The following is a 23,061-nucleotide window of genomic DNA, read 5'->3' on the forward strand; positions in this document are numbered from 1 at the left end:
AAGAGGTGGTCCAAACCAAAGGTCGAGTGCTGTGAACCAGAAGCAGAAGCAAATAAGTGTTTTTAAGTACTGCAGAAATGCAAATCCTGCAGATCGGAGAGAGTTAATTTAGTCAGAATGCACTCCAGTCTTGTTTATGTTCTAGATAAAGTGCCTACAATGTTGCAGGCTGCCCTTTTGACCCTGTTTCCTCCTTGGAGTGCTACAAGAAGAAAGTGATATTTAATTTCTGGCCTTTGCTTTTATAAGCTCCCAGAATGGAATAGGATTTCAACCCCCAACCCTTATCTCTATGATATGAATGGTAACAGGATGTTTATAACAAAGTTATCTTTTGGGGAAAATGATTAAGTGCAGACACAAGCTACTTCCACTCTGCATTGTGCACAGCACCTACTGTGACTAGAGTTAGATCTTTTCATTACAGAGCCTTCCATTTGAGCTCTTTCTTTTTTTCTTATTAACAAATCAGTACTGACCTGCCTTTTCCAGAGGCAGTTCACTCTGTCATAGATGTGAGAGTGCATGGAAAACAACCGTCACCATCCATTCATATCATCATGCAAGGAGTGAATAAAGTGATAAATTTTGATCTGGTGTTATTCTTTTTCCCCCCAGTGTTGCATTGAGGCTCCCATTTTATATAGACTTAGCTGGGAGTAAGACCCACACAGCTCAGTGGGACTTCTCTCCCAGTAAACAAGCACAGAAACTCGGAATAAAAACACTAAAGATAGATAGGTAATGTAGTGTTCAAAGATCCTCCATGGATTTTAACTGTTCCTCATCTTGTTTTTTTCCCCCTCACTCTTGCCTGCAAAAGAGACTAGAGAAAGAAAGGTAGAACAGGTTTTACAGCAAATGTTTCCTGCATTTTCACTTTGATGACAACAGAATGGTGAGTGGACAGTCTGGCCCCACGGGGCTGGACCCTCCTTATTTCCACCTGAGGGGGGGATATTCATATTCATATCTGAATATGAATACCCCAATCTCTAATCCTAACTCCTCAGCTCTAATAGCCATCCTTCTAAAATTTGGCAACCATCTTCCCTAAGATTTTCCTTCTTGCTCCAATCTTACCACCCTGACTGGATTTGTATCCACCTTCTGAGAAAGTACCTTGCCAAACGTTCACTGCTAGAGGTGAAATACAGGAAAGGACCATAGCTGTCATCTTCTGTTCATTGCTCTTCTAAAGTAATATTGACTTGGCCATTTCAGCAAAAATTGATAGGCCAGCTGAGGCACTCACCTAATAGAGCAAGGATGCTTTATATAGATTCTTCTTTAGAGATGTATACAGCCCCATAATTCAGTCCATGTCTGAATAGGAGCAGAGATTGCTGCCCGTCCTGCCCTGTGTCTTTTAGGAGACACTCTGCTCCAAATGTCTGTGACAGAGTTTGTGTGTTTCTGGATCTCTAAGAGAGGGGAAAGAGCATTCTTGCAAATAGGGAAATTCCAAGAACTGTGTTTATCTACACTGGCTCTTTGGGGTATGCTGCATTGGGCTATATGGGGTCGCTATAGGTCATTTTTTTAGTTCAGTATGCTGTTTGGATGTGATCCTTGAGCAACTCTATTTGGTCTGGCTCCTTCCCCTTTGAATTTCCTATATCCTATGTCTGCAGAGGGGCAGAGGAAGTTTTTTTTTTTTTTTTTTTAAAATCACACTGTATTACTGGCTGGCAGTGGATTCAGCTGAGGGTGAGGTCTGGGAGGAAATTTTCAAACTTTCTTTTATTGTTTTATAAATGATGCAGCACATCAGCAATGCCATAGTACAGGGTAAGAAAAATGACTTCCAGTATCCCTCTATAGAGGAGCAGAGGAAGTGTTTAATTTCCCAATATTGTGAAGTGGCTGTCTTCTTAAGTCATTTCATGATATGAGAACTTCAAAGAGGAAGGCAAATGGACACCAGAAGGCTTGCTTTGGCTCATTTCCAGTGACTGTACATACTGGAAGTGAACCAAAACAGAGTGATCCTACCCACACCTGACCAGACGAGAAAGGTGCGAATAGGAACACCTTTAAACCACATTCTTCAAGGTATATTGAATGAATGTTGGCCATCTTCATACATTTGAAAATGATTTCTCTTTTAACACTGTGCACTTGCAGGAATAATAATAACAGTTATGTGACATCAAGTCAGTTCTGAATTACGGTCACCTTTTCAGGGTTTTCTAGGTAAAGAGTACTCAGAAGTGGCTTACCATTCCCTTCTTCCGGGGGTGCCCTGGGACTGTGCAGCTTGCCCAAGGCCACATAGGCTGGCTCTTCTAGGACGCACAGTGGGGAATTGTATTCCCAACCATGCCTAACCCAGTGAGCTATCCAGCCAGCTCACTTGCATAAATAAAAGTTAAAATAAAAACTTGAACCGGTTAGAAAGTGCTGGTCTGAAGTCAGTTCAATTAATTTGATCCAGTATAGAAAGAATGGGTACTTTTAAATTGCCATTTAGGTTAAAAAATTCCCTCTGTTATTCACATCAAGTCTGGAATGTGCTTCGTAGGGTTAAAGTAAATTGAAAAAGATTACTATGAAACACTTTGCCTGTCTCATGTGTGACTCTAATGTCGGCTGTGTTCCAGATCTGAAAGCAGCGATGCAATGTGTCAAATGAATTTAATATGTTTATTAAAACATACATGGAGCCAGGGGTGTTCCAGCAGCAGTCCCTTTCATAACTGGGACTTCAAACCAAATTATTTCCTTTCCCACAAAACTGGGAAATAATTTGCCTTATTACAAGTCGCATTATGAGTTCAACTAAATTGGTCTTGCTGCTGATTATATCATCAAATGTGTGACTGGGTTTCATCCATTCCTCAGTCCACCTCCTCCCATCAACGCCTTCCTTTCTCTGGGGATCTTCCTGGTCGGCAGATAGAAGGGAAGGAGAGTGGACCCTCTCCTCCTAACATACAACACTACAGTAATAAGTCATTGTGACAGTAGCTCTGGAAAAGCTGCCGGAACGGGGATTGTACTACTGTGTGTGGCTCTCTAGGCGCAATAAAGAAGAGAGACCGTCCTCCTTATTGCTGGCATCACAGCTCCAGCAGCTCCTTCTCAATGGCGAGGAGGAACATTACAAGCAATCTACTGTCATCTGAGACTAGAAATAATGAATTTTAGTGCCATCTCTGGAACCATGTGATTGTTGTAAACACCAACTAGAAGATAAACAAGGTTGGAGTTAGTACCCGGATAGGAGGTCACCAAGTAATACCAGAGATCGCCAGCTAAGGCTAGAAAAGAATCCTGGACGTTTGTTACTGTCAGTCAAAAATTGACAATTTTAATCTACATGGACCAATGGTCTGACCTCATTCGGGGCAGCTCTTCCTGTGTTTCTGTGCTCTTTCTATCATGTTCTTCCCTTAAAAATTCCAGCTAAGAAAACACAGAAAGTGAACTATATATTGGCAAAAATCCTGTTGATTAGTGTAGTAAATTGTACTAGAATAGGCCCATTACACCAATGGGGATTTGGTGAGTCAACTTCTCTGTAACTTCAATTGATTCAGATGTGCTTACTCTCATTGTGACTCACTATGCTAAAATAAATCTCAGTTAGAGTAGGCCCATTTGAATCAATGGAACTAATGGAGGAGGTGATTCAGGGCTTGGCTAGGCAGCTTAATTGGTGTGAGCTGTTTTAAGCTAAATAGGGTTTCTTAAGGTTAGTACAGGTCCAATATGGCCTTTGGTATGATCCTTCCATCCACATGGCATACACTACTCAAGCAACACTACTAGACCCACCTCCCTTAGGAAAACAGAGAAAAACAAAGTAAAACCTCCCTCCTTGCTCCCTCCTCCTTCTAGAAATAAATGTTTGTTTTTTAATTTTATATCTAAAAGATACAGTGCATCAGTGCTGCCTTAGTAGCTTTCAAAAAACTGCTTGCTTTTTTCTCTTGGCCCTCAACGTAGGAGCAGAGGACGTTTTTAATTCCCCATTATTGTGAAGTGGCTAAGCTGTCTGCTTAAGCCACTTAACAATATTGGGAAACTGAAAGTGGATGAGAAATTGACAGCAAACCATATGCTTTTGGTTCAACCTCACTGATTGTGCATGCTGAAAATGAACCAAAATGGAGTGATCCTACCACACCTAAAAAGATTAGCCCCTGAAAGAGACCCAGAAAGTTGGGGATAGGAATGCTTCAAAGACAGTTTGGTTTGCACTGGCACTTATCTGATCACCAGCAGAAGGAGCAAACCAACCAGAGTGATGAATGTCCATGGAGTCACCCCCTCACTAAATCCCTGTTAATTGAATGGACCTACTCTAGTGCAATTTACTATATTAAGTAACAGGATTTTGGCTAGTATGGAACTAAATGCATGAAAAAAGCTCACCATTATCTAAGTATTACAAATATTTAAATATTATAGATATTTTCAATTCAGATATGTGAAATAGGTCCAGTAAGCTAGGAAATGGATTAACATCTTCCATATATTCAGGGAAACACCTTACAGGCTTTTGGGCTCTTCCCCCCCCCCTTGTTCTAAGGAGAAAGAAATAATGGCAATGTTTCAGAATGAACCTACACTACATAATTATAGCAGTCTGATACTGTTTAATTGCCATGGACTGAGGAATTGGAATCCTGGCGTGTATATATTTTTAGGTATTTAGAATTCTCTGCTAGTATACTCAAGCGCATTCCAGCACACAATTATTAATAATAATGTGCCATAAGATCAATTCCAACTTTTGGCACCTCTTTCCAGAGCTCCCTAGGTATACAGTACTCAAAAATGGTTTACTATTGCCATCTTCTGGGGCTGTGTTGCCTGCCCAAAGCCACACAGGTTGGCTCTTGTCCTATGAAGCAATGTGTGGACCTGAACTCCCAGTGTCCAGCTCTGAAGGCAGCTGTTTCAACTCAACTCACAAAACTACAATCATCTGTCCTTACAGTGAGCACTCAGGGTTGATTTCCTTTAGAATGGATAGGTTTGATCTCCTTGCAGTCCAGGAGACTCCCAAGAGTCTCCTCCATTCTGCAATTCAAAAGCATCAATTCTTCGGTGGTCAGTCTTCTTTATGGTCCAGCTCTCACTTCCATACATCACTACAGGAAAACCAAAGCTTTGACTATCCGGACCTTTGTTGGCGGGGTGCTGTCTCTGCTTTCTAAGATGCTGTCTAGGTTTCTCATCACTTTCCTCCCAAGAAGCAAGCGTGTTTTTTTAATTTCATGGCTGCTGTCACCATCTGCAGTGATCATGGACCCCAAGGAAGTAAAATCTGTCACTGCCTCCATATCTTCCCCTTCTATTTGCCAGGAGGTGATGGGACCAGTGGCCATGATCTTAGTTTTTTTTTATATTGAGCTTCAGACCATTTTTTGTGATCTCCTCCTTCACCCTCACTAAGAGGTTCTTTAATTCCTCCTCACTTTCTGCCATCAGAGTGGTGTCATCTGCATATCTGAGGTTGTTGATATTTCTTCTGGCAATCTTAATTCCAGTTTGGGATTCATCCAGTCCTGCCTTTCGCATGATGTATTCTGCATATAAGTTAAATAAGCAGGGAGACAATATACAGCCTTGTTGCACTCATTTCCCAATTTTGAATCAATCAGTTGTTCCATATCCAGTTCCAACTGTTGATTCCTGTCCCACATATAATTTCCCAGGAGATAGATAAGGTAGTCAGGTACTCCCATTTCTTTAAGAACTTGCCATAGTTTGTTGTGGTTCACACAGTCAAAGGCTTTGCATAGTCAATGAAGCAGAAATAGATGTTTTTCTGGAACTATTTGGCTTTCTCCATAATCCAGCATATATTAGCAATTTGGTTTCTAGTTCTTTGGCACTGCCCTTCTTTGGGATTGGGATGTACAGTGATCTTTTCCGGGCCACTGCTGATTTTTCCAAAGTCACTGGCATATTGAGTGTAGCACCTTAACAGTGTCATCTTTCAAGATTTTTAAATAGTTCAACTGGAATGCCATCACCTCCAGTGGCCTTGTTTTTAGCCAGGCTTTCTAAGGCCCACTTGACTTCACTCTCCAGGATGTCTGGCTCAAGGTCAGCAACCACACTATCTGGGTTGTCCGGGACAGCCAGATTTTTCTGGTATAATTCCTCTTCTTGATGTCTTCTGCTTCTGTTAGGTCCCTACCATTTTTGTCTTTTGTCATGTCAATATTTGCACAAAATGTTCCTTTAATATCTCCAATTTTCTTGAACAAATCTCTGGTTTTCCCCTTTCTATTATTTTCCTCTATTTCTTTGTACTGCTCAGTTAAGAAGGCCCTCTTGTCTCTCCTTGCTATTCTTTGGAAGTCTGCATTCAATTTTCTGTAACTTTCCCTATCTCCATTGCCTTTTGTTTTCCTTCTCTTCTCTGCTATTTGTAAGGCCTCGTTGGACAGCCACTTTGCTTTCTTGCATTTCCTTTTCTTTGGGATGGTTTTTGTTGCTGCCTCCTGTACAATGTTACGAGCCTCCATCCATAGCTCTTCTGGCACTCTGCCAAACAAATCGAGTTCCTTAAATCTGTTCTTCACTTCCACTGTGTATTCATAAGGGATTTGGTTTAGATTATACCTGACTAGCCCAGTGGTTTTTCCTACTTTCTTCAGTTTAAGCTTGAGTTTTGCTATGAGAAGCTGATGATCAGAGCCACAATCAGCTCCAGGTCTTGTTTTTGCTGACTGTATAGAGCTTCTCCAGGTTGTTCTCTTGACAAAACTATATTAGCCTTTGCCCTGCTTCATTTTGAACTCCAAGGCCAAACTTTCCTGTTGTTCCTTTTATCTCTTGACTCCATACTTTAGCATTCCAGCCCCCTATAATGAGAAGAACATCTTTCTATGGTGTCAGTTCTAGAAGGTGTTCTAAGTCCTCATAGAATTGGTCAATTTCAGCCTCTTCAGCATTGGTGGTTGGTGCATACACTTGGATTACTGTGATGTTGAAAGGTCTGCCTTCAATTCATATTGAAGTTCTTCTATCATTTTTGAGATTGTATCCCAGTACAGCTTTCCCCCCGTCTTTTGTTGACTATGAGGGCGACTCCATTTCTTCTACAGGATTCTTGCCCACAATAGTAGATACGATAATTGTCTGACTTGAATTTGCCCATTCCTGTCCATTTTAGTTCACTGATGCCCAGGATGTCAATGTTTATTCCTACTATCTCCTGTTTGACCCCATCCAGCTTATCAAGGTCCATAGATCTTACATTCCAAGTTCCTATGCAGTATTTTTCTTTGCAGCACTGGACTTTCCTTTCACTTACAGGCGCGTCCGCAGCTGAGCGTCCTTTCGGCTTTGGCCCAACCACTTCATTAGCTCTGGAGCTACCTGTACATGTCCTCCGCTCTTCCTCAGTAGCATGTTGGATGCCTTTCGACCTGAGGGGCTCATCTTCCAGCATCATATGTTTTATCCTTTTGTTTCTGTTCATGAGGTTTTCTTGGCAAAGATAGTGGAGTGGCTTGCCAGTTCCTGTTCCAGGTGGATTGCATTTAGTCAGAACTCTCCACTATGACCTGTCCATCTTGGGTGTCCCTGCACGGCATAGCCCATAACTTCTCTGAATTACTCAAGCCTCTTTGCCACGACAAGGCAGGAATCCAAACATTATTCCTTGGAATAATGTGTGCTGTGGAGGTGCTGCTGCAGTGGGGAGGAGGGCCCTGACCCTCTTCACCCCCACCCAAAATTTACAAGGATGCTCCTGTACCATTCCCAACACTGGGCCATTCCCCTAAGAAAGGGCAATCATTTTTAGTTAAGGGTAACTGGCAGCAGAATACATTTTGTTCTGTACAGTGTTAAAAATGGGTACTTTGTTTTGCCAACCTTCTTGAACTTCCTTTCACTTCAGTAAAGGAGCACAACATTTGTCTAAGAAAGAAATATTGTCTTCAGTGGGAAATGCATTCCATGTGTGTTATGATTTATATCATGACACTGCTTTCCTAACATAAAGTCTTGTTATTCACAGGGTGGAGGGAAGTAAAGAGAGAAAGAGAAAGGGGGAGGGGGAGGCTTTCTTTTTCCAAAGGTACCATAATTTTTAGTTGCAGAAATGATAAATTTAGGTAATTTGTATGAGAAAAAAAGTCCCATAAGCAGTTGATTTCCTTAATAAATCTGCAGCAGATGTCAACTGGCTGGGCTTATATATATATACGAAACTTTAGAATAAATACAGCATGTCTAATTGAAAAGTCTATCTTCATCAAGCACCCTGAGCTGAGCTTAAGAATGAAAGATGGAGGCTTTATTTAAGGCAGACTGCCGCTGCTGTCATGAGCGCTATTCTTCCGTCTCCTTCACCCCTCCCAGCTCTCTGTTGCCAAAGTGGTCTTAAGCAGGGAGGACAGGGGAGTAAATAAAAGATGACAGCTGAGAAAGTTGGTATCTGTGGAGTGGTTTGCCCGACTTATGTTCCAAAGTGTTAATCCTACTGCACTTAAGAAGACGGAGGATGTATTCTCAACTGTACTCACTGGCTGCCGTTCAAAATTTATGGCCAATGTAACAAGCTCATGGTTTAGGAATGTTTTTAGGATAGAAGGCAGTGAGCAAGGGGTCATGCCACAGGGTCATTCTTTCTACCACCAGAAGATGAAGCCACAACTGTCACAAGAGATAAAGATGAAAGGAAACATAGAGGAGGAGGAGCAGGCAGAGATGGACAAAATGAATGCATATTTTCACAGTGTCTGGTATTTCCCTCGCTGATTTAAGACTTGGCAAACACATGCCAGAGAAATCCCCTGCCAAACCGACTGGAGTTTCCTAGTCGCACTAACCTTTCACATCATTTCACTGGAGTTTCAGAAATGGCAAGACTAAGGAGGGGAAGGTTGAGGTTAGAAGAATTACCTTGGGGGGGGAGGGGGGTGTCAGGCAGCCATCTCAGGATTTAGCAGGCCAGAACACAGGCATAAAAAGAGATGGGAAAGGGTAACTCCAAAAACTGGTGTGTGTACAGGAGCTACCAGAAACAACTTGTGTGACAGAGGCTGATGTTTCCTCAAGCTGCATTGGGTCCTTTTTAAGGAGAAAGGAGGGATAAAAAATATTTTAAATAAATACATATAGCCCCCTCCATTTAGCAGATCTTTGCCAGCAGTTACAGTAGATCCTTCAGATGGACCAAGTTTGTACTGCCTCTTAATGCTTCCTCTTCATCTTTTTTTTTTGTCCCCCAATGTTCTGCTGACCTTCCAAGCATGAAACATACAAATATTGGCAGCCAGAAACAGATCTTAAAAGGGTGGGTGGGTGGAAAGCAAAGTGAGAAGGAATTCTATCTTCTTCCCCTTCACTAACCCTTCCTCCCACATTGCGACGCAGGCAGCCAGGCAGGGTGATGTTGTAATCTTTAATATTTTTTGCTGCATAAATCCCAGATAAAGCATCGGGGGGGGGGAGTGGGACTTCTCCCCGAACACCCCTGCTGCTCATTTCTCCCACTTCTTTTGCCAATTTCGGCTTTGCTGTTTGATAAGCAAAAATGAAACAAACAACAAACAAACAAAAAAACCACCATCCCCTCAATGCAGCTCTTTTTTTTTTCATTTTTCAAGCATCACAGCGCTGACATTTCCTCTCTCTCTCTCTTTATCTTTTTCTTTTTGTAGGTAAACAGGTAGACAAAGGGTAGCGCTAGTGGTGGACTGTAGGGGAAGCACCTGCTTGACTGTGAGGGAGAAGATATTGAGAGCAAGCAGAAGAAGGGAGGAGGAAGATAGAGGAGATTAGGAACAGTTGCCTGTCCTTGTTCTCTCCCCCTAACACAATGCCTAAATGCACAGGACAAGGGCACTGCTGGTCCTTTGCTTGCCTTGGTTGGGGGAGAGCAGGAGAGTTACTCTCCAGCAGAGGAGTTACTCCAGCAGAAAGAAACAAACAAACAAACAATGGAAATTTGGGATTTTTGCCACTGTTTATCCTTTTTGCTACACAAACCCTGTGTCATCTTGATGTCTTCTTGATAGGTGGGACGAGAACTTCAGTGTCCAATCTGGAGCATTTGTATTTTGCATTTTCATTGAGTCTGTGTGCAAATCGCCATGGAGGCGCAATTGGAGGGCAATGTTAGCTTGCTTAGTGTGCCCAAATGCAATAAATACCAATAAGCATTTACAGTTAGATTGTCATCTGACTTTTACACTTGGGTTAAATGCAATTGCACTTCTGAACTCTTTCTTGTCTTGTATTTATTGCATGATCAGCAATATCTGCCCAGCCTGCAGGTTCAAATTGTAAGTGGATCGCAAACAGCCCGAGAGCTGCTTCAAATGAGAGACAAAAGCAACCAAGATTCAGGCCTGATTTTTACTAAGCTACAACCTTGTTGGGGTGCAATTCTCAATACCTTAGTGTTGAGAGATCGCATTCCAGAGGATGGGACACCAGGAACTGAGCCCAAGGGCGTTAGTGTTACACCTGGAATGGGGAGGGTAGAATCAGAAAAGACAATACAGAAACAGCTGGAAGGAATGCCCCCTAGATTCAAATGGATCTATATCAATAAAAAGAACAAAGGAACCACATACGAGCTAAGCTTGAACTTTTTACACTAAATAAATATGATACTTTTTACACTAGCAAATATGATACAATAAGAATTATGGAAACTTGGTGGGTTGGCACCAATGGGCACAATGGAGTAACTGAAGAGTATAACTCATTTAAAAGACATAAAGTAAATAGGGCAAGAGGAGGGTTGTATGTAAAGAATACAGAAAGATTTGTGAGCAGGGAACAGGGCACACAAATATACACACATGCTACTTCCCATCTTCCATTTGGCAAGAAATATTGTTAGTGAAAGGCACAGCTCAGGAAGTTGTTGTTCTTGTTAGAACAGTACATTCCTAATGATTGTTGCAGGGTTTGACAAGCAACCCTTTCCTGTTACTCTTCATAGTATTGAAAAAGAAATCTGTTACATTATTTGTTGTGCTGTTCATTGTTTTTTCATTACTTTTAGTTACACTTTTGGGGGTGGGGGAAGTTAAAACTGATAAGAGAAGGGCTGAAAAGTTTCTGCCTAAATGCTTCCCGGGGCTTTTCAAAAGTAACTTCATAATGTAACTGGACGACTTGCCCCATCTTTGCTGTTCTTCCCTAAGCAAAGACTTTTCTCTTCAGGCAGGCTTTTCTTTAAATGACTAGTTGACGAAGGGGATATATATATATATTTTTAAAAGGGAATTATTTTATTTTGTTGTTTTATTTCTTTTTTAACATTGATCTTATTAGTTTTATTATGATGTCTAAGTCTTTTCAAATATTGTAGTAGTTTACTATTTAGCCTTTTACTTTGTTTCTTTTAATTCCACAATCTGCCTTGGGTCCTTTAGAACAGTGGTCCCCAACCTTGGGCCTCCAGATGTTCTTGGACTTCAACTCCCGGAAATCCTGGCCAGCAGAGTTGGTGGTGAAGGCTTCTGGGAGTTGTAGTCCAAGAACATCTGGAGGCCCAAGGTTGGGGACCACTGCTTTAGAAGAACATATTAAATAAATAAATAAACTTCATCTTTGTTTATGTAACTTCTGAAATGTAACTTAGTTACATCCTCATCGCCCCTAAACAATGGAGTTTTAGGTTACTTGCAACTCATTACTTCCAATTCTGGTGGAAGACATTTAGCAGATATTTGAAACCAATAAGCTCTCCATTAAAAAAACAGAATCTAGCTGCTGGAGAAGGCAGAATTGCTGCTTGCAGGGTAAGTCCGGAACTACTATCAGGAAGGAGTTTCCTGCACTGCATCTCTCCAATCTTATTTGTGCTGCTGCCTCCACCCACAGAATCTTTATTATCGGCTTCCGCTAGTCTTGCCACTTTCAGGTAAAACCTGAGCTGCTGCAAGAAGGAGCCTGTCTGGCCTGCAGCTGCTCAGGCTTCACTCAGCCACCAGTAGCCATTTGCTAGCCTTATCCTAAGTCCTATACTCAATAGCGGGAAAAGTCAGTCTGCTTCCCCATAAGCTATTGGGAGGCACGATCAAGGCTAATGCCATCACAAAAGTATTAAGTTTGTTGTCTAGAAAGTGAACACAAGGGAGATCTCCAAAGGGAAGATAAAAGGATCTAGTGGTATTTGATGAGGGCAGAGTTACAGCTGCACCATTTCAATTTGATACTGTAATTTACACTGTGACCTGTCTATTAACCCCAACCCCCTCTCGGTCTTCAAGATGCGCCTGCTACGGCAATTCAGGTGCGGCTGAATAGCCTCTGTCATTGTCCTGGCCTGCCATGAGGTTTCTCAGCTCAGTGCTACCCCCTGAATGGCACTCTGTCATTATACTATATTTAGGTAATGAAAGGTGTAATTTAGCTTTGTTCTGTTGCAAGCCAATCCGAGCCTGTATGCATTGGAATAGGTAATAAAATAGGCGTGTGGATATAAAAAGCCTGAATAAGCATATTATTCAGTGTAATTTCACAAGCCAAAATCGATGAAAGAACTGGGGTACAAAAGCCCCCGCCACTTCAATGGCTGACAACGAGAACTGTCATTAGGGGCTGTACAAAGAGCCAGATGAAGGCTTGCCACGGTATCTATGTGGCCATGATTAATCAAGCCCGGGATGCTATGGAAGCTGTTCCATAATTGATGGCATTTGGTGATGATTGTGCTCCTATTATCAGACTCTCTCATATATTCCACGGAGAATATTGCGGAGTAAAAGGCTTTGTATGGCTATCATCAGCATTTCCAGAAACAGCATTGTCTCGGGCTTGGGCCTCTTTCTAGGGCTGCCCTCCTGTCATCATAATTGTTCGACTCAGACATTGTTTGAGACTTTAGCCATCTGGTTTATCACACCCCACCCTATTCTCCACCGGAATGATGGAGCTGATAAATGTGATCCTCTTGGCAGCAGGAATAATGAAACAGAAGCACCTGATGGCCAAATTAGTCATCACACGTTCCTTTAACCTGAGTAACTTTATCACAGACAAGAGATCTCCGGGGCTTGTGTTAAATGCAGCACAGCAGTTAAAGGGGAGCAAAGCCAGATCATCCTCTGCTGTAGCCTGGAGGCCATCAAAATATCATTTGAAATGCTGCTAGAATGAGAAGATGACATTATTAGAATATTTCACACAAAACAATACCAAGTATATCAACATCTGATGTGCACATGACTGTGCGTATGAGCATGGGAGGACAGGAGGGAGTCCTATCTTCATTGGGAAGATACAGTAATTGCAAGTGACTCGACTAAAATCCTTTTTTTTTAATGCCTAAAGAATGTCCCAATCAAGGTTTATAGCCCAATTCCTATTTCAGTTCTAGCCTCAAGAACTACCACAGAATTGAACCTCCAACAGAACGGAGGAGGAACCTGGAGGCTCTCAGATGGAGGAGACATCTACATACCCAGGAAAGCAAAACAGGTATCAATTAGGTTATCAAGATTTCTCAGATAAGCTTAACCCATTCCTGGACCCACCGCTGTTGCACATGGCAATTTCATTCTATTCCAGCCTCCTTCTCTTCCCTCACTTCCTCCTGCTTACCAAGGTTGGATGAAAATTGTTCTCATTGTGCTTCTTTGTTTGACTGAGAACTGGGGCCACATTATTAGAGCCATAAGAGCCTTTAAAGCATATCTAACCATATGGCATTTATTTTGAGCTATTAAACAGGATTCTCCCTATTTCTGTGCACTAATTTCATTTAGAATTGGGTGTAGGAAATTCTTAATGTGCAAAAGGAGCTATAATGTGTAGGGTTTTTTTTTGTTTTTTTGTTTTGGTTTGCCAATCCTTTGCTTCATCTTTTCATTCTCTCCAGATTGGATTACTGGAATACTGCTTTCATCTGCCTCTCCTCTTCCTGATATAAGCCCCCCATTCCTGTATGGCACTCTGCTGCCACCCCAGTTTGTTCTGTATGCAGAACAATAAGTCTGAAGAAAAAAAACAAAACGGAAGTGGCACTAAACTGAATCCTGTGTAAAATATTACGTATAACAAAGGCAGCAAGGAAAACGCTATTACAGATAATAAAGGACTTGGTAACTGGAGAGGGTAAAGTTAGAATAGTGGATGTTTTGGGTGGGACAAAGGAGAAAACAAGAGGACAGGGTGGGCCAAGACTATAACTACACTGCACTTTATATGCAGGGATGGAAAGGGCTTTGAAGGGACGGGGCACTGATGTTCTGAGAATGCCAGAAGAAATTCTAGAAAAAGATGCAGCATGCCTTGGCAACAGATGGAATGTGGGGAGCAAAAGAGATGAAAGCATCAAAAAGATCAAGCCATGTTTGCAAGGTGGGTAAATAGGGAGATAGTAAGTGATGCAGTGAACAGATGGGGAGAGCAAACCTAGGAGAGGAGAGCCTGGGAAGAAAATCTGCTGAATTGGAGACCACAGTGAAAACAAATCTATGGGTAGTTTTCTTTAGGCCATCAGCTTTCAATTACATCTGGACAACATAAGGGGAAATTAACAACAATATAAAGTGTCCATGATTCAATAAGAATGTTACTAGTTGTCAATGTTCTCAAAGGAGTGGAGAAAAGTATTGTATCACTAAATAGTAATATAATATAAAAACATGGTGAATTTCCCTATAAAACAGAAGAGAAATCAATCAGAGGCAAAAGGGAAAGAGAAAGTTAATTTGTTTCCAGGCAGGCTACTTTTATGCCAGCAGTTCAATATAAGGAAAGAACAAAAGGGAGAAGAAATTTGTGGGAAGTGAATGTAGTTTAGCTTTGTATTAGTTGCTAGTCTTGCCCAGCCAGCCCACCAACTCCCATAAAAGTAGAGATGAGGAGATTCTGTGATCTTATCACCTATCTGATGGTGAGCCACATAGCTGCTGCTACCTTCGGGGATTTCTTGCCTTTGATAATTTGGAGTTTATCATCCTTCACTATTTTGACCTATCAGCTTAAATGAAGACAGCAGGAAAATAGTTGGAATGCCAGGAGTTTAAGCAAATGGAGGAATTTGTCAGGCATTCAAAGACAATTTTGCTCTTTTAAAAAGGAATCTTGCCCCCAAGTGCTGAAACCTGTTGTTCTTAGGAGCAATGGACTTGCGTGCAATATCAGAGAAACTCATTAAGTGAATGTAACTTATTTCAGTTGGTGTAGCAGAACTTTGTGAGCATGGCATTCTAATAGCCCAATTTACCTGCAGCCCTAGGAAAAGGGATGTTAAATTTGCCAAAAGGTTATAATCATGACAAATCATAAAAGAGCCATCCAGTTGATGGAACGAAAGCGATGCTGTTGTTCTTGCCAAAATACCACATTAGATGGTATCTTTTCTGTGTTGAAAAGGTGTCCACTCTACAACTTCTGTATGGCTCTGCACCTTTACACTGCATGTGAAATATTACTTTCCTGATTAAAGTTCAACCAAATTAATGGACAGGCTTGCTGGCACTGCTAAAGTCGTTTCTTCGACAAACCTGGTGATAGATTTTGCCAACCTCTAATCTCCGAATGCATCAAAATGCATCGGTCCTAAATTTCACTTGACTCCCCCACTCCCAAATTCAAATAAAATGCTGTGAGAACTTTCAAACCAACCCTGTCTAGAAAAAAGGTGGCCTTTAAATAGCAAGCAATTGCAACAAGGTTTCTGGTGTGTGAAACAGACCATGGTATCACAGGATGTTACTTCATCTAGAGTCAGACCTCAGTTCTAAAAAGGCCACTGAAGGGCAGCAAGCTGACACATACTTTTGAAAGGGAGCTTCTTATCACACACTTACTTTGAAACACGTTTCATGGGACCTGTTAAAAAAACGACAACAAAAGAGCCCATGGCAGACATTTGAACTTGGAACTTTGGGTCCCTCTCAAATCTCCCACAAATTTCTCCACTTTTCCCTTTCCCTAAAATGAAATCGAAATGCAACATTAAGGGGGGGGGAGAGAAAGGTGGTGTCTAAAGGTCCACATCCATGATCGTAACATGCAGAGAAATAGTAAAGGTGAGGTGCTTTTCTGTACCCATGCCACAAAGTCCAGTGGACGGGGAGGAGATAGGGATGTGAATCCCACAGCCTCTGCATCTTGGAAAGAAACGTGTGTGTGTGTGTGTGTGTGTGTGTGTGTGTGTGTGTATGTGTGTGTGTGTGTGTGTGTGTGTGTGTGTGTGTGTGTGCATGCGTGCGCGACTTCACTGTTTCCTTCGCACAATGAAAATTTTGTGGATTTCTCCCCCCCCCTCAGAAAACTCATGAGAAATATTCCAGAATTTTCCTGAGGATTGATATAATTTCTGTGCTCAATGGCGTCTTTCCTCCACAGGACTCACCAGAAAGGGCACTAAGTACTACAAGAGGAGAAAGGATTTTAAAAAATTAAATAGAGAAAATAAGAGCAAAGTCTCGTTTTGACAGAAAGCTGGAAAAACCAGATGCAGTGAGTAGTGTGAACATTTTGGGGTTCAGCATGCCAAGACTTTGAAAAACACTGAGAATTAGACATTTGGGGAGTGCTCGTCACATTTCTACCAGGAGAGTGAATGCTGCACATCTGAGCCCATGTTTGTGAAGCCCCGCTGTCATCACATAAGAAACTTCTGGAATCTAAAAACCTATTTCCCACAAATGTTCCTCAGATCCCCATGGCCCTCAGATAGATGTAGTTTTTCAGTAACAATTTAAGGCATGTTTGATGTACATGACACATTGTTTTTATGCGCTATGGGAAAACATGTGTTGAGCTATCCTTGATCCTTCAGATCTCACAAAAGAGAAGAGAAGAGAAGGAGTGCTGAAACATACTGGAGCTGAGCTCAGAGATCTGTAAATTTTCAATACCCTTCTTGAGATGTCCAAATAATTTAATAGTTGCTACCTTCTCACCTTGCACTGCACTCTGTTACTGTAAAAGGAAATGTCGCACTAATGTGTAGAATCTACCTCCTCTGCAAACTTCTGGAATTGGTGGTCCTGCTTAAGCATTATCCAGCAGAGCAACAAATATCCCCATCTGAAGTTTAGACAAGTTAATTATGTTTTTCCTCTCCATTTACACAGAGATGTGAAGTAGCAGTCAAAAGAATGAGCCAGGTATGTGCTTCTTGGCAGGAAAATCCTTTTAAGTACTTAAAGTCATCTTTATGTTTGAGTCATTAGGATTAGTTCTGCCCTGTTTAATGCTAAAGGAAATAGGTAGATAATGAAACAACTCAGAAGACAAGTGGAACACCTACTGCTAATGGTACATAAAGCACTTCATGTTCTCAAAATATTTAGAGAAAGAGTTAACATTGTTTCCATCCTTTCATCATCCTGTTCAAAGCAAAGGCGGCTTCCTTTATCTGATCTAAAATATTTAAATCGTGACCAAAAAAATTTGTGTCTATCTGGGGACCAGGGGGAACTGAGAAGGGCAGACCTACCTGCATGTTTGGATGGTGTAGCCAACTATTTCCGGCCATTGTTTTCCTGAATTCTTTTTGGAATGTGAAGGGGGCTGCTGTTCTATTTCAGAATTACAAATATGTGTCCAATCTGAAATTAGATTCCTGGGTTGTCTGCCCCTTGCAATGTAGCTGTAACTGTCTACCTAGCTTTTTGAACAGTCAAAATGATGGTCGTTGCTGATCCAGTTTGCTGTCCTTGCAAACAATTAATTCAGTTTCATTAAATTAATCAATTCTTTCCCTTCCAGCTTTGAAAGTACCATGTTAAGAGTGTACTCTAATGGTAGACAGGGCATGGTAGCATGGAAAAACAAAGTGACATTGTGGATTCAGATCCTGATGTCAAAAGATACTACAGGCAAGGGGTATCCCTTACAATATCCTTGTTTGTTCAGCTTTTGCATACATTATATTTGGCCCTACCTTGTTTTCTTTCTAAAACTTTATATTAACCTGGCTCTCCTAGAGTCTTAGAGATCATTCAGAGGGGCATTTGCCTTGCTGTTTGGTTCACTGTGGGGATGAACTGCTTCTTTCTTTCTTTCCTTCCTTCCTTTTTTTCCTTTCTTTCTGGCGACCACACAACAAGCTGACCAATTTGCCCCCAGGCCACTCCAACCTAAAATTAATTAAATTTCTTAAATGCATCAGTGATGGTCTAACACAAGCAAACTAATAATTTCACTTCCCCTTTCTCTTTGCAGAGGAGCGGGAAGGTGTTCTAGTGACAGTGGAAGGAGTCAGAGGGTTGCTTGAGGTTGATAAATTATTTGGACATGAGGATCGTGCCAAATGGCATATTGTTCCTCTCCCTGACATCAAGTGACCCTATTTAGACCACATCAGGCTGCACCAATTTAAGCTCCCATGTAGACCCTTACATTGGCTTCCTTTGTATTCTCCATATGGCCATACCCCATGCTCCATAGAAATACTGTTTGTCATTTTCCCAATTTTTGTATAGTTTCCTCTACTTCCATCCCCAACTTTATAACGATTAAAATGCTTCTCCTAAGGCATGGTTGCTGTCAGTAAGCTAAAATGTACTAGTTAGTTGGTTGATTGGTCTGATACGCCACCTTTCTCTTGCATTCTCTTGTGTACCTTCTGGACTATATTAACAGGCACCAAGAGAGGCTGCAGAGAAGAGAGGAAACCAGCCCCATTCCACTTCTGCTGATGGAACTGCTTCCATCAGCAGACCAACACCACGAAATCTAGCCCTGAGCAAGGAAAGGCACTGCCAGACACATTCTACCACAACCTCCCAGGAGAACTAATACAAGACTGAGGGAATGCAAGCAAGACCAGAACTATTAACTTCTCAGGCTGTTCACCATCAGATCAAGCAAGTAAAATTCTCCAAATTGACAATTGTTGTATGTTGATGCACAAAGAGAACCACCACCAATTCCTTATTATATGCCGCCCACACTACCCAAAGGTCCAGAGACCTTTGGGTAGTGTGGGCAGCATATAAATTAAATTAAATTAAATTAAATTAAATTAAATTAAATTAAATTAAAATAAAATAAAATAAAATAAAATAAAATAAATAAATAAATAAATAAATAAATAAATAAATAAATAAATAAATAAATAAATAAATAAATATTTCACAAAAGCCAATATGGCAAATTGCTATACTATACATGGACTATAGGGTTTTGGACTACAACGCCCAAAATCTTCCAGCCAGCATAATAAATGGGTGTGATCCTAGGATTTATATTCCAGAAAGTAATGTTTTCAAGCTTTGGTACATACATGTGTCATGTCTACCTTTTATGTTAGTTTATACTACTTCAAAAAGCATTACTTTATTTACTTATTTAAAATATTTTTACCCTGTCTTTCTCCTTTAAAAGGGCTTAAGGTAGCTTACACTACATTAAAATGTATTTAAAACAATAACATCAACAAAACAACAGTATAAAATATTTAAAAAGAATTAAGCAAATATTATATTAAAACTTGTAAATAAAATCAATACTAAAAACACATTTAAAAGCAACAAAGCACAATCATTGTCAAACCTTCCCAGTCTGCTAATTAATAAAGGAAAGCCTGCCTGAAGAGAAATGTCTTAGGTTGCTTGAGTAATGATAGCAAAGATGGGGCCAGCCTGGCCTCCTGTGGGAGGGAGTTCCAAACTCTGGGAGCAGCAAGAGAGAAGGACCTGTCTCGTGTCCCCACCAGATGCACTTGTAAATGTGGTGGGACCACTTGGGCAGGCTCATAAAGGGAGAAGCAGCCTTTGGGATAGCCTGGGCCCAAGCTTTTTATGGCTTTATAGGTTAAAACAGCACTCTGAATTCTGCCCAAAAACAGATTTGGCAGCCAATGGAGCTGCTGTCACGGGGGGGGGGTGATGTGATCCCTACAATCAGCCCCATTTAGCAATCTGACAGCTGCGTTTTAGACCCACTGAAGTTACCTGACATTTTCCAAAGGCAACCCCATGTAGTGCATGTTACAGTAATCCAACAAATAAGGCATGTGTCACTAGGGCTAGATCAGACATCTCCAGGACAGGCACAACTGTTCCAGCCCTCTAAGAAATAATTTCATAGGTTATATTTTGAATTGGGGGTGGGGCGGGAACAGGGAAATAACAAAGCACATAGATCTCACTCTCAACAGAAGACAACATCCACACCCCTTGCCCACCTGGATCAAAACAATAGCTGCATCATGGTCAATGGTAGATGCACAGTTATGAACATTCATGCCTGTAAAACCGACACAGGAAGCAGGGGAGAAAGGGAAGAAAATGGATCAGATATGAATAGATAGACAGAATTAGTGATTCACTGGCCCTGCTATCTTCAGGTTTTTCCTGCTGCCTCTCTCCCGACTGCTGGGGAGCATCATTCCACATTCCATTGAGCATGACCCATCTCCCAAACCCACAGGAGAATTTCCAGGTGAGTTCCCACTTTGAAGTGACTTACCAGTCAAAGAAGGAACAGCTACCTCCACCCTCCAAACCCCAGCAGTGTATATGAATCACACACCAGGGGAAAAGACATGAAGCAGCATAAACACTTACAGGCAGCTTAACATCTCCAATGTTGTTTTGCGTGCTTGAGATATCATCTGCCTTACACACCATCTCCTTCCCTGAAAACACTACTGCAGTTTAAAGAGAAACACATTTGTTAGAACAAGCATTAGCGGTGAAAGCAAATTATCTCATTAAAAAAAGATCTTTAAAGCTTGGATTTAGTCCTCAGCTCCAATCTTGAAATGGAACTCCCTCCTCCAGGTTGGTACATATGGCCCCGCCATTGCCAACTTAAAATATATAAAAAAAGTTTGATACTTTATTAAACATTCAACTTATTCATTTGGATTTATTAAATATTATTTATTCGATACTTTATTAAAACTTGGCTGCTGCAATGCACCTGGGTGTCTGAACAGGTGCATTAATTCTAAATGTATTTTCACATGTTGTGTAGTCTTGCCAGCAGCGTCATGCAGGCTGTCCACCCTGAGAAGCAGGTTTAAAATCTTTTCAACAAATATAAATAAATTAATAATGTCCCATTGGCAAAACATGAGAAGGGGAAGGAGAGAGAAATTATATGGAATGGCCTTTGGCCTAGGAAGACAAAACTGTACTGCGAGTGACTGTTCTCTTATTTTAAATACAGAATAGAAGGCAACTCCTAAATAGGGGTGGGCATCCACAAAAAAGACTTTCAAGTAGTTCAGACTTAATAAAACATCAGTGTAGCAATCAAGAGCGGACTGAGGGCTGCAGGATCACTCACACCCTCTCCTTATCTCTTCCCTTGACTAAGATATTCTGAAAGCTATGCTCAGAATGCCACAAATGCCGAAGCACCATTTGTGCAGTCAGGAAGCACTTTCTCTCATATACTTTGTGTGCACACATACCACAAACACGTGCCATGCTATTGCTTTCTCCTGATGGCTCCCTATCCTCGGTCACAGGCAGCCGTCTTGTATGCCATTCTCCATAATCCCCTTGCTCTTGGGCATTCTTGGTGGGGAGTGGCAAAAAAAAAAAAAAGAGAGAGAGAGAGAGACAAATTGTCAGATTTTTTTTTGAATCTGAACTGTATTCCCAGAAATGAATTGCAAGTCTTTGATATTAGAACTATCAATTTATCTGCGTTTTATTTTGACAGGATAATGTATTTTTAGTGGGCTGTTAACTGTATCTATGTATTGAACTGTGCCTATATTTACCAATGTAATTTTTATGCCTTTCTGCCTGTCTACACACACACACACACACACACACACACACAGAGAGAGAGAGAGAGAGAGAGAGAGAGAGAGAGAGAGAGAGAGAGAGAGAGGGAGGGAGACAGACAGACAGACAGACAGACAGACACAGACAGACCGACCGACCGACCGACAGACCGACAGACACAGACAGAGTTCAAAACTCTAAATAAAGCTACATTTAGCTAATCAAGAACATGCAAAGTGAATATGAACTGCAATTGAAAGGAAATTTTCAAGTTTTCCATTTTATTGGTTTGATATCAGCTAAAAGCTAAATAACAAGAAAGACAGAATATATCTAATTACTACCAGAAAGTTTAGATATGATACAGCCATAATTAACTCTCTGAAAATTGTATGACCAAATCGTTATGTGCCAGCTAATCATTTCTGACTTACGGCAACTACGAATTAATAACCTCCAGAAGGGGCTAAATTCATTAATGGCTCTGCTCAGCTCCTACAGACTTAAGCCTGTCAATCCATCTCATGTTTGGTCTTCCCCTTCCCCTATTACATTTAACTTGCCATAGCATGTAGTTTTAGAACAGGTAGCCATGTTGGTATGTGCTAGCATGTCAGGCTAAAAACAAAAACAAAACAGTAAAACAAGGAACAGAAATACACTGGAACCTTAAAGACTCATTGCTATATTTTAATGTGAGCCTTTGTGGATAAGTCCAGTCCCTTCAGACAATGTTCACGAAAGCTCACATTAAAATACAGTGGTGCCTCGCTTAACGAGTGCACCGTATAGCGATGTTTCCGTATAGCGATCCCTTTTTCGGGATCGCTATACGGAAACATACCCGATCTTCGCAATGGGGAAAACCCGCATTGCGAAGATCGGGTATTGCGGCGGCCATTTTGGAGCCGCCGAACAGCTGATCGGCGGTTCCAAAATGGCCGCCGGAAGCCCGGAAATGGCTGCCGGCAGCCGTTTTCGCGCCCTGCCCTCGCTTAGCGAAGGCGCGAAAATGGCTGCTGGCACCTGGAATCCTCGCTGAACGGGTAAGTAACGAAGGTATTGGAACGCATTAAACGGAGTTTAATGCGTTCCAATACCTTTCCCCTACCCGTTTAGCGATGATTCTGTATAGCGAGGGTTAATCCGGAACGGATTAACCTCGCTATACGGGGCACCACTGTATAGCAGTTAGCCTTTAAGGTGCCACAATGTTTTGGTCTTCTTAATTTTTTGTTTTTGGCCTGATATTTTCCTAGCATTATTGTCTTTTCTCATGAGCCTTGTGTTCTCATGGCATGTCCAAAGTACCGTATTTGCCGGAGTATAAGACAACTGGGTGTATAAGACGACCCCCCAACATTTCCACTCAAAATATAGAGTTTGTCATATACTCGCCATATAAGACTACCCC

General features: G+C 41.3%; 1 long non-coding RNA gene across 1 annotated transcript; it reads left to right on the forward strand.

Annotated features, from left to right (window-relative positions):
- Positions 1-451: 451 nt before the first annotated feature.
- LOC144587394 (uncharacterized) lies at positions 452-18,291 on the forward strand. The gene is made up of 2 exons (XR_013542556.1): positions 452-14,298; positions 16,297-18,291. It is a non-coding gene; the product is annotated as an uncharacterized LOC144587394 (long non-coding RNA).
- The last annotated feature ends 4,770 nt before the right edge of the window (positions 18,292-23,061 follow it).

Source organism: Pogona vitticeps, chromosome 1 (assembly GCF_051106095.1).
Source record: "Pogona vitticeps strain Pit_001003342236 chromosome 1, PviZW2.1, whole genome shotgun sequence".
In the NCBI taxonomy this organism is placed as follows: Eukaryota; Metazoa; Chordata; class Lepidosauria; order Squamata; family Agamidae; genus Pogona; species Pogona vitticeps.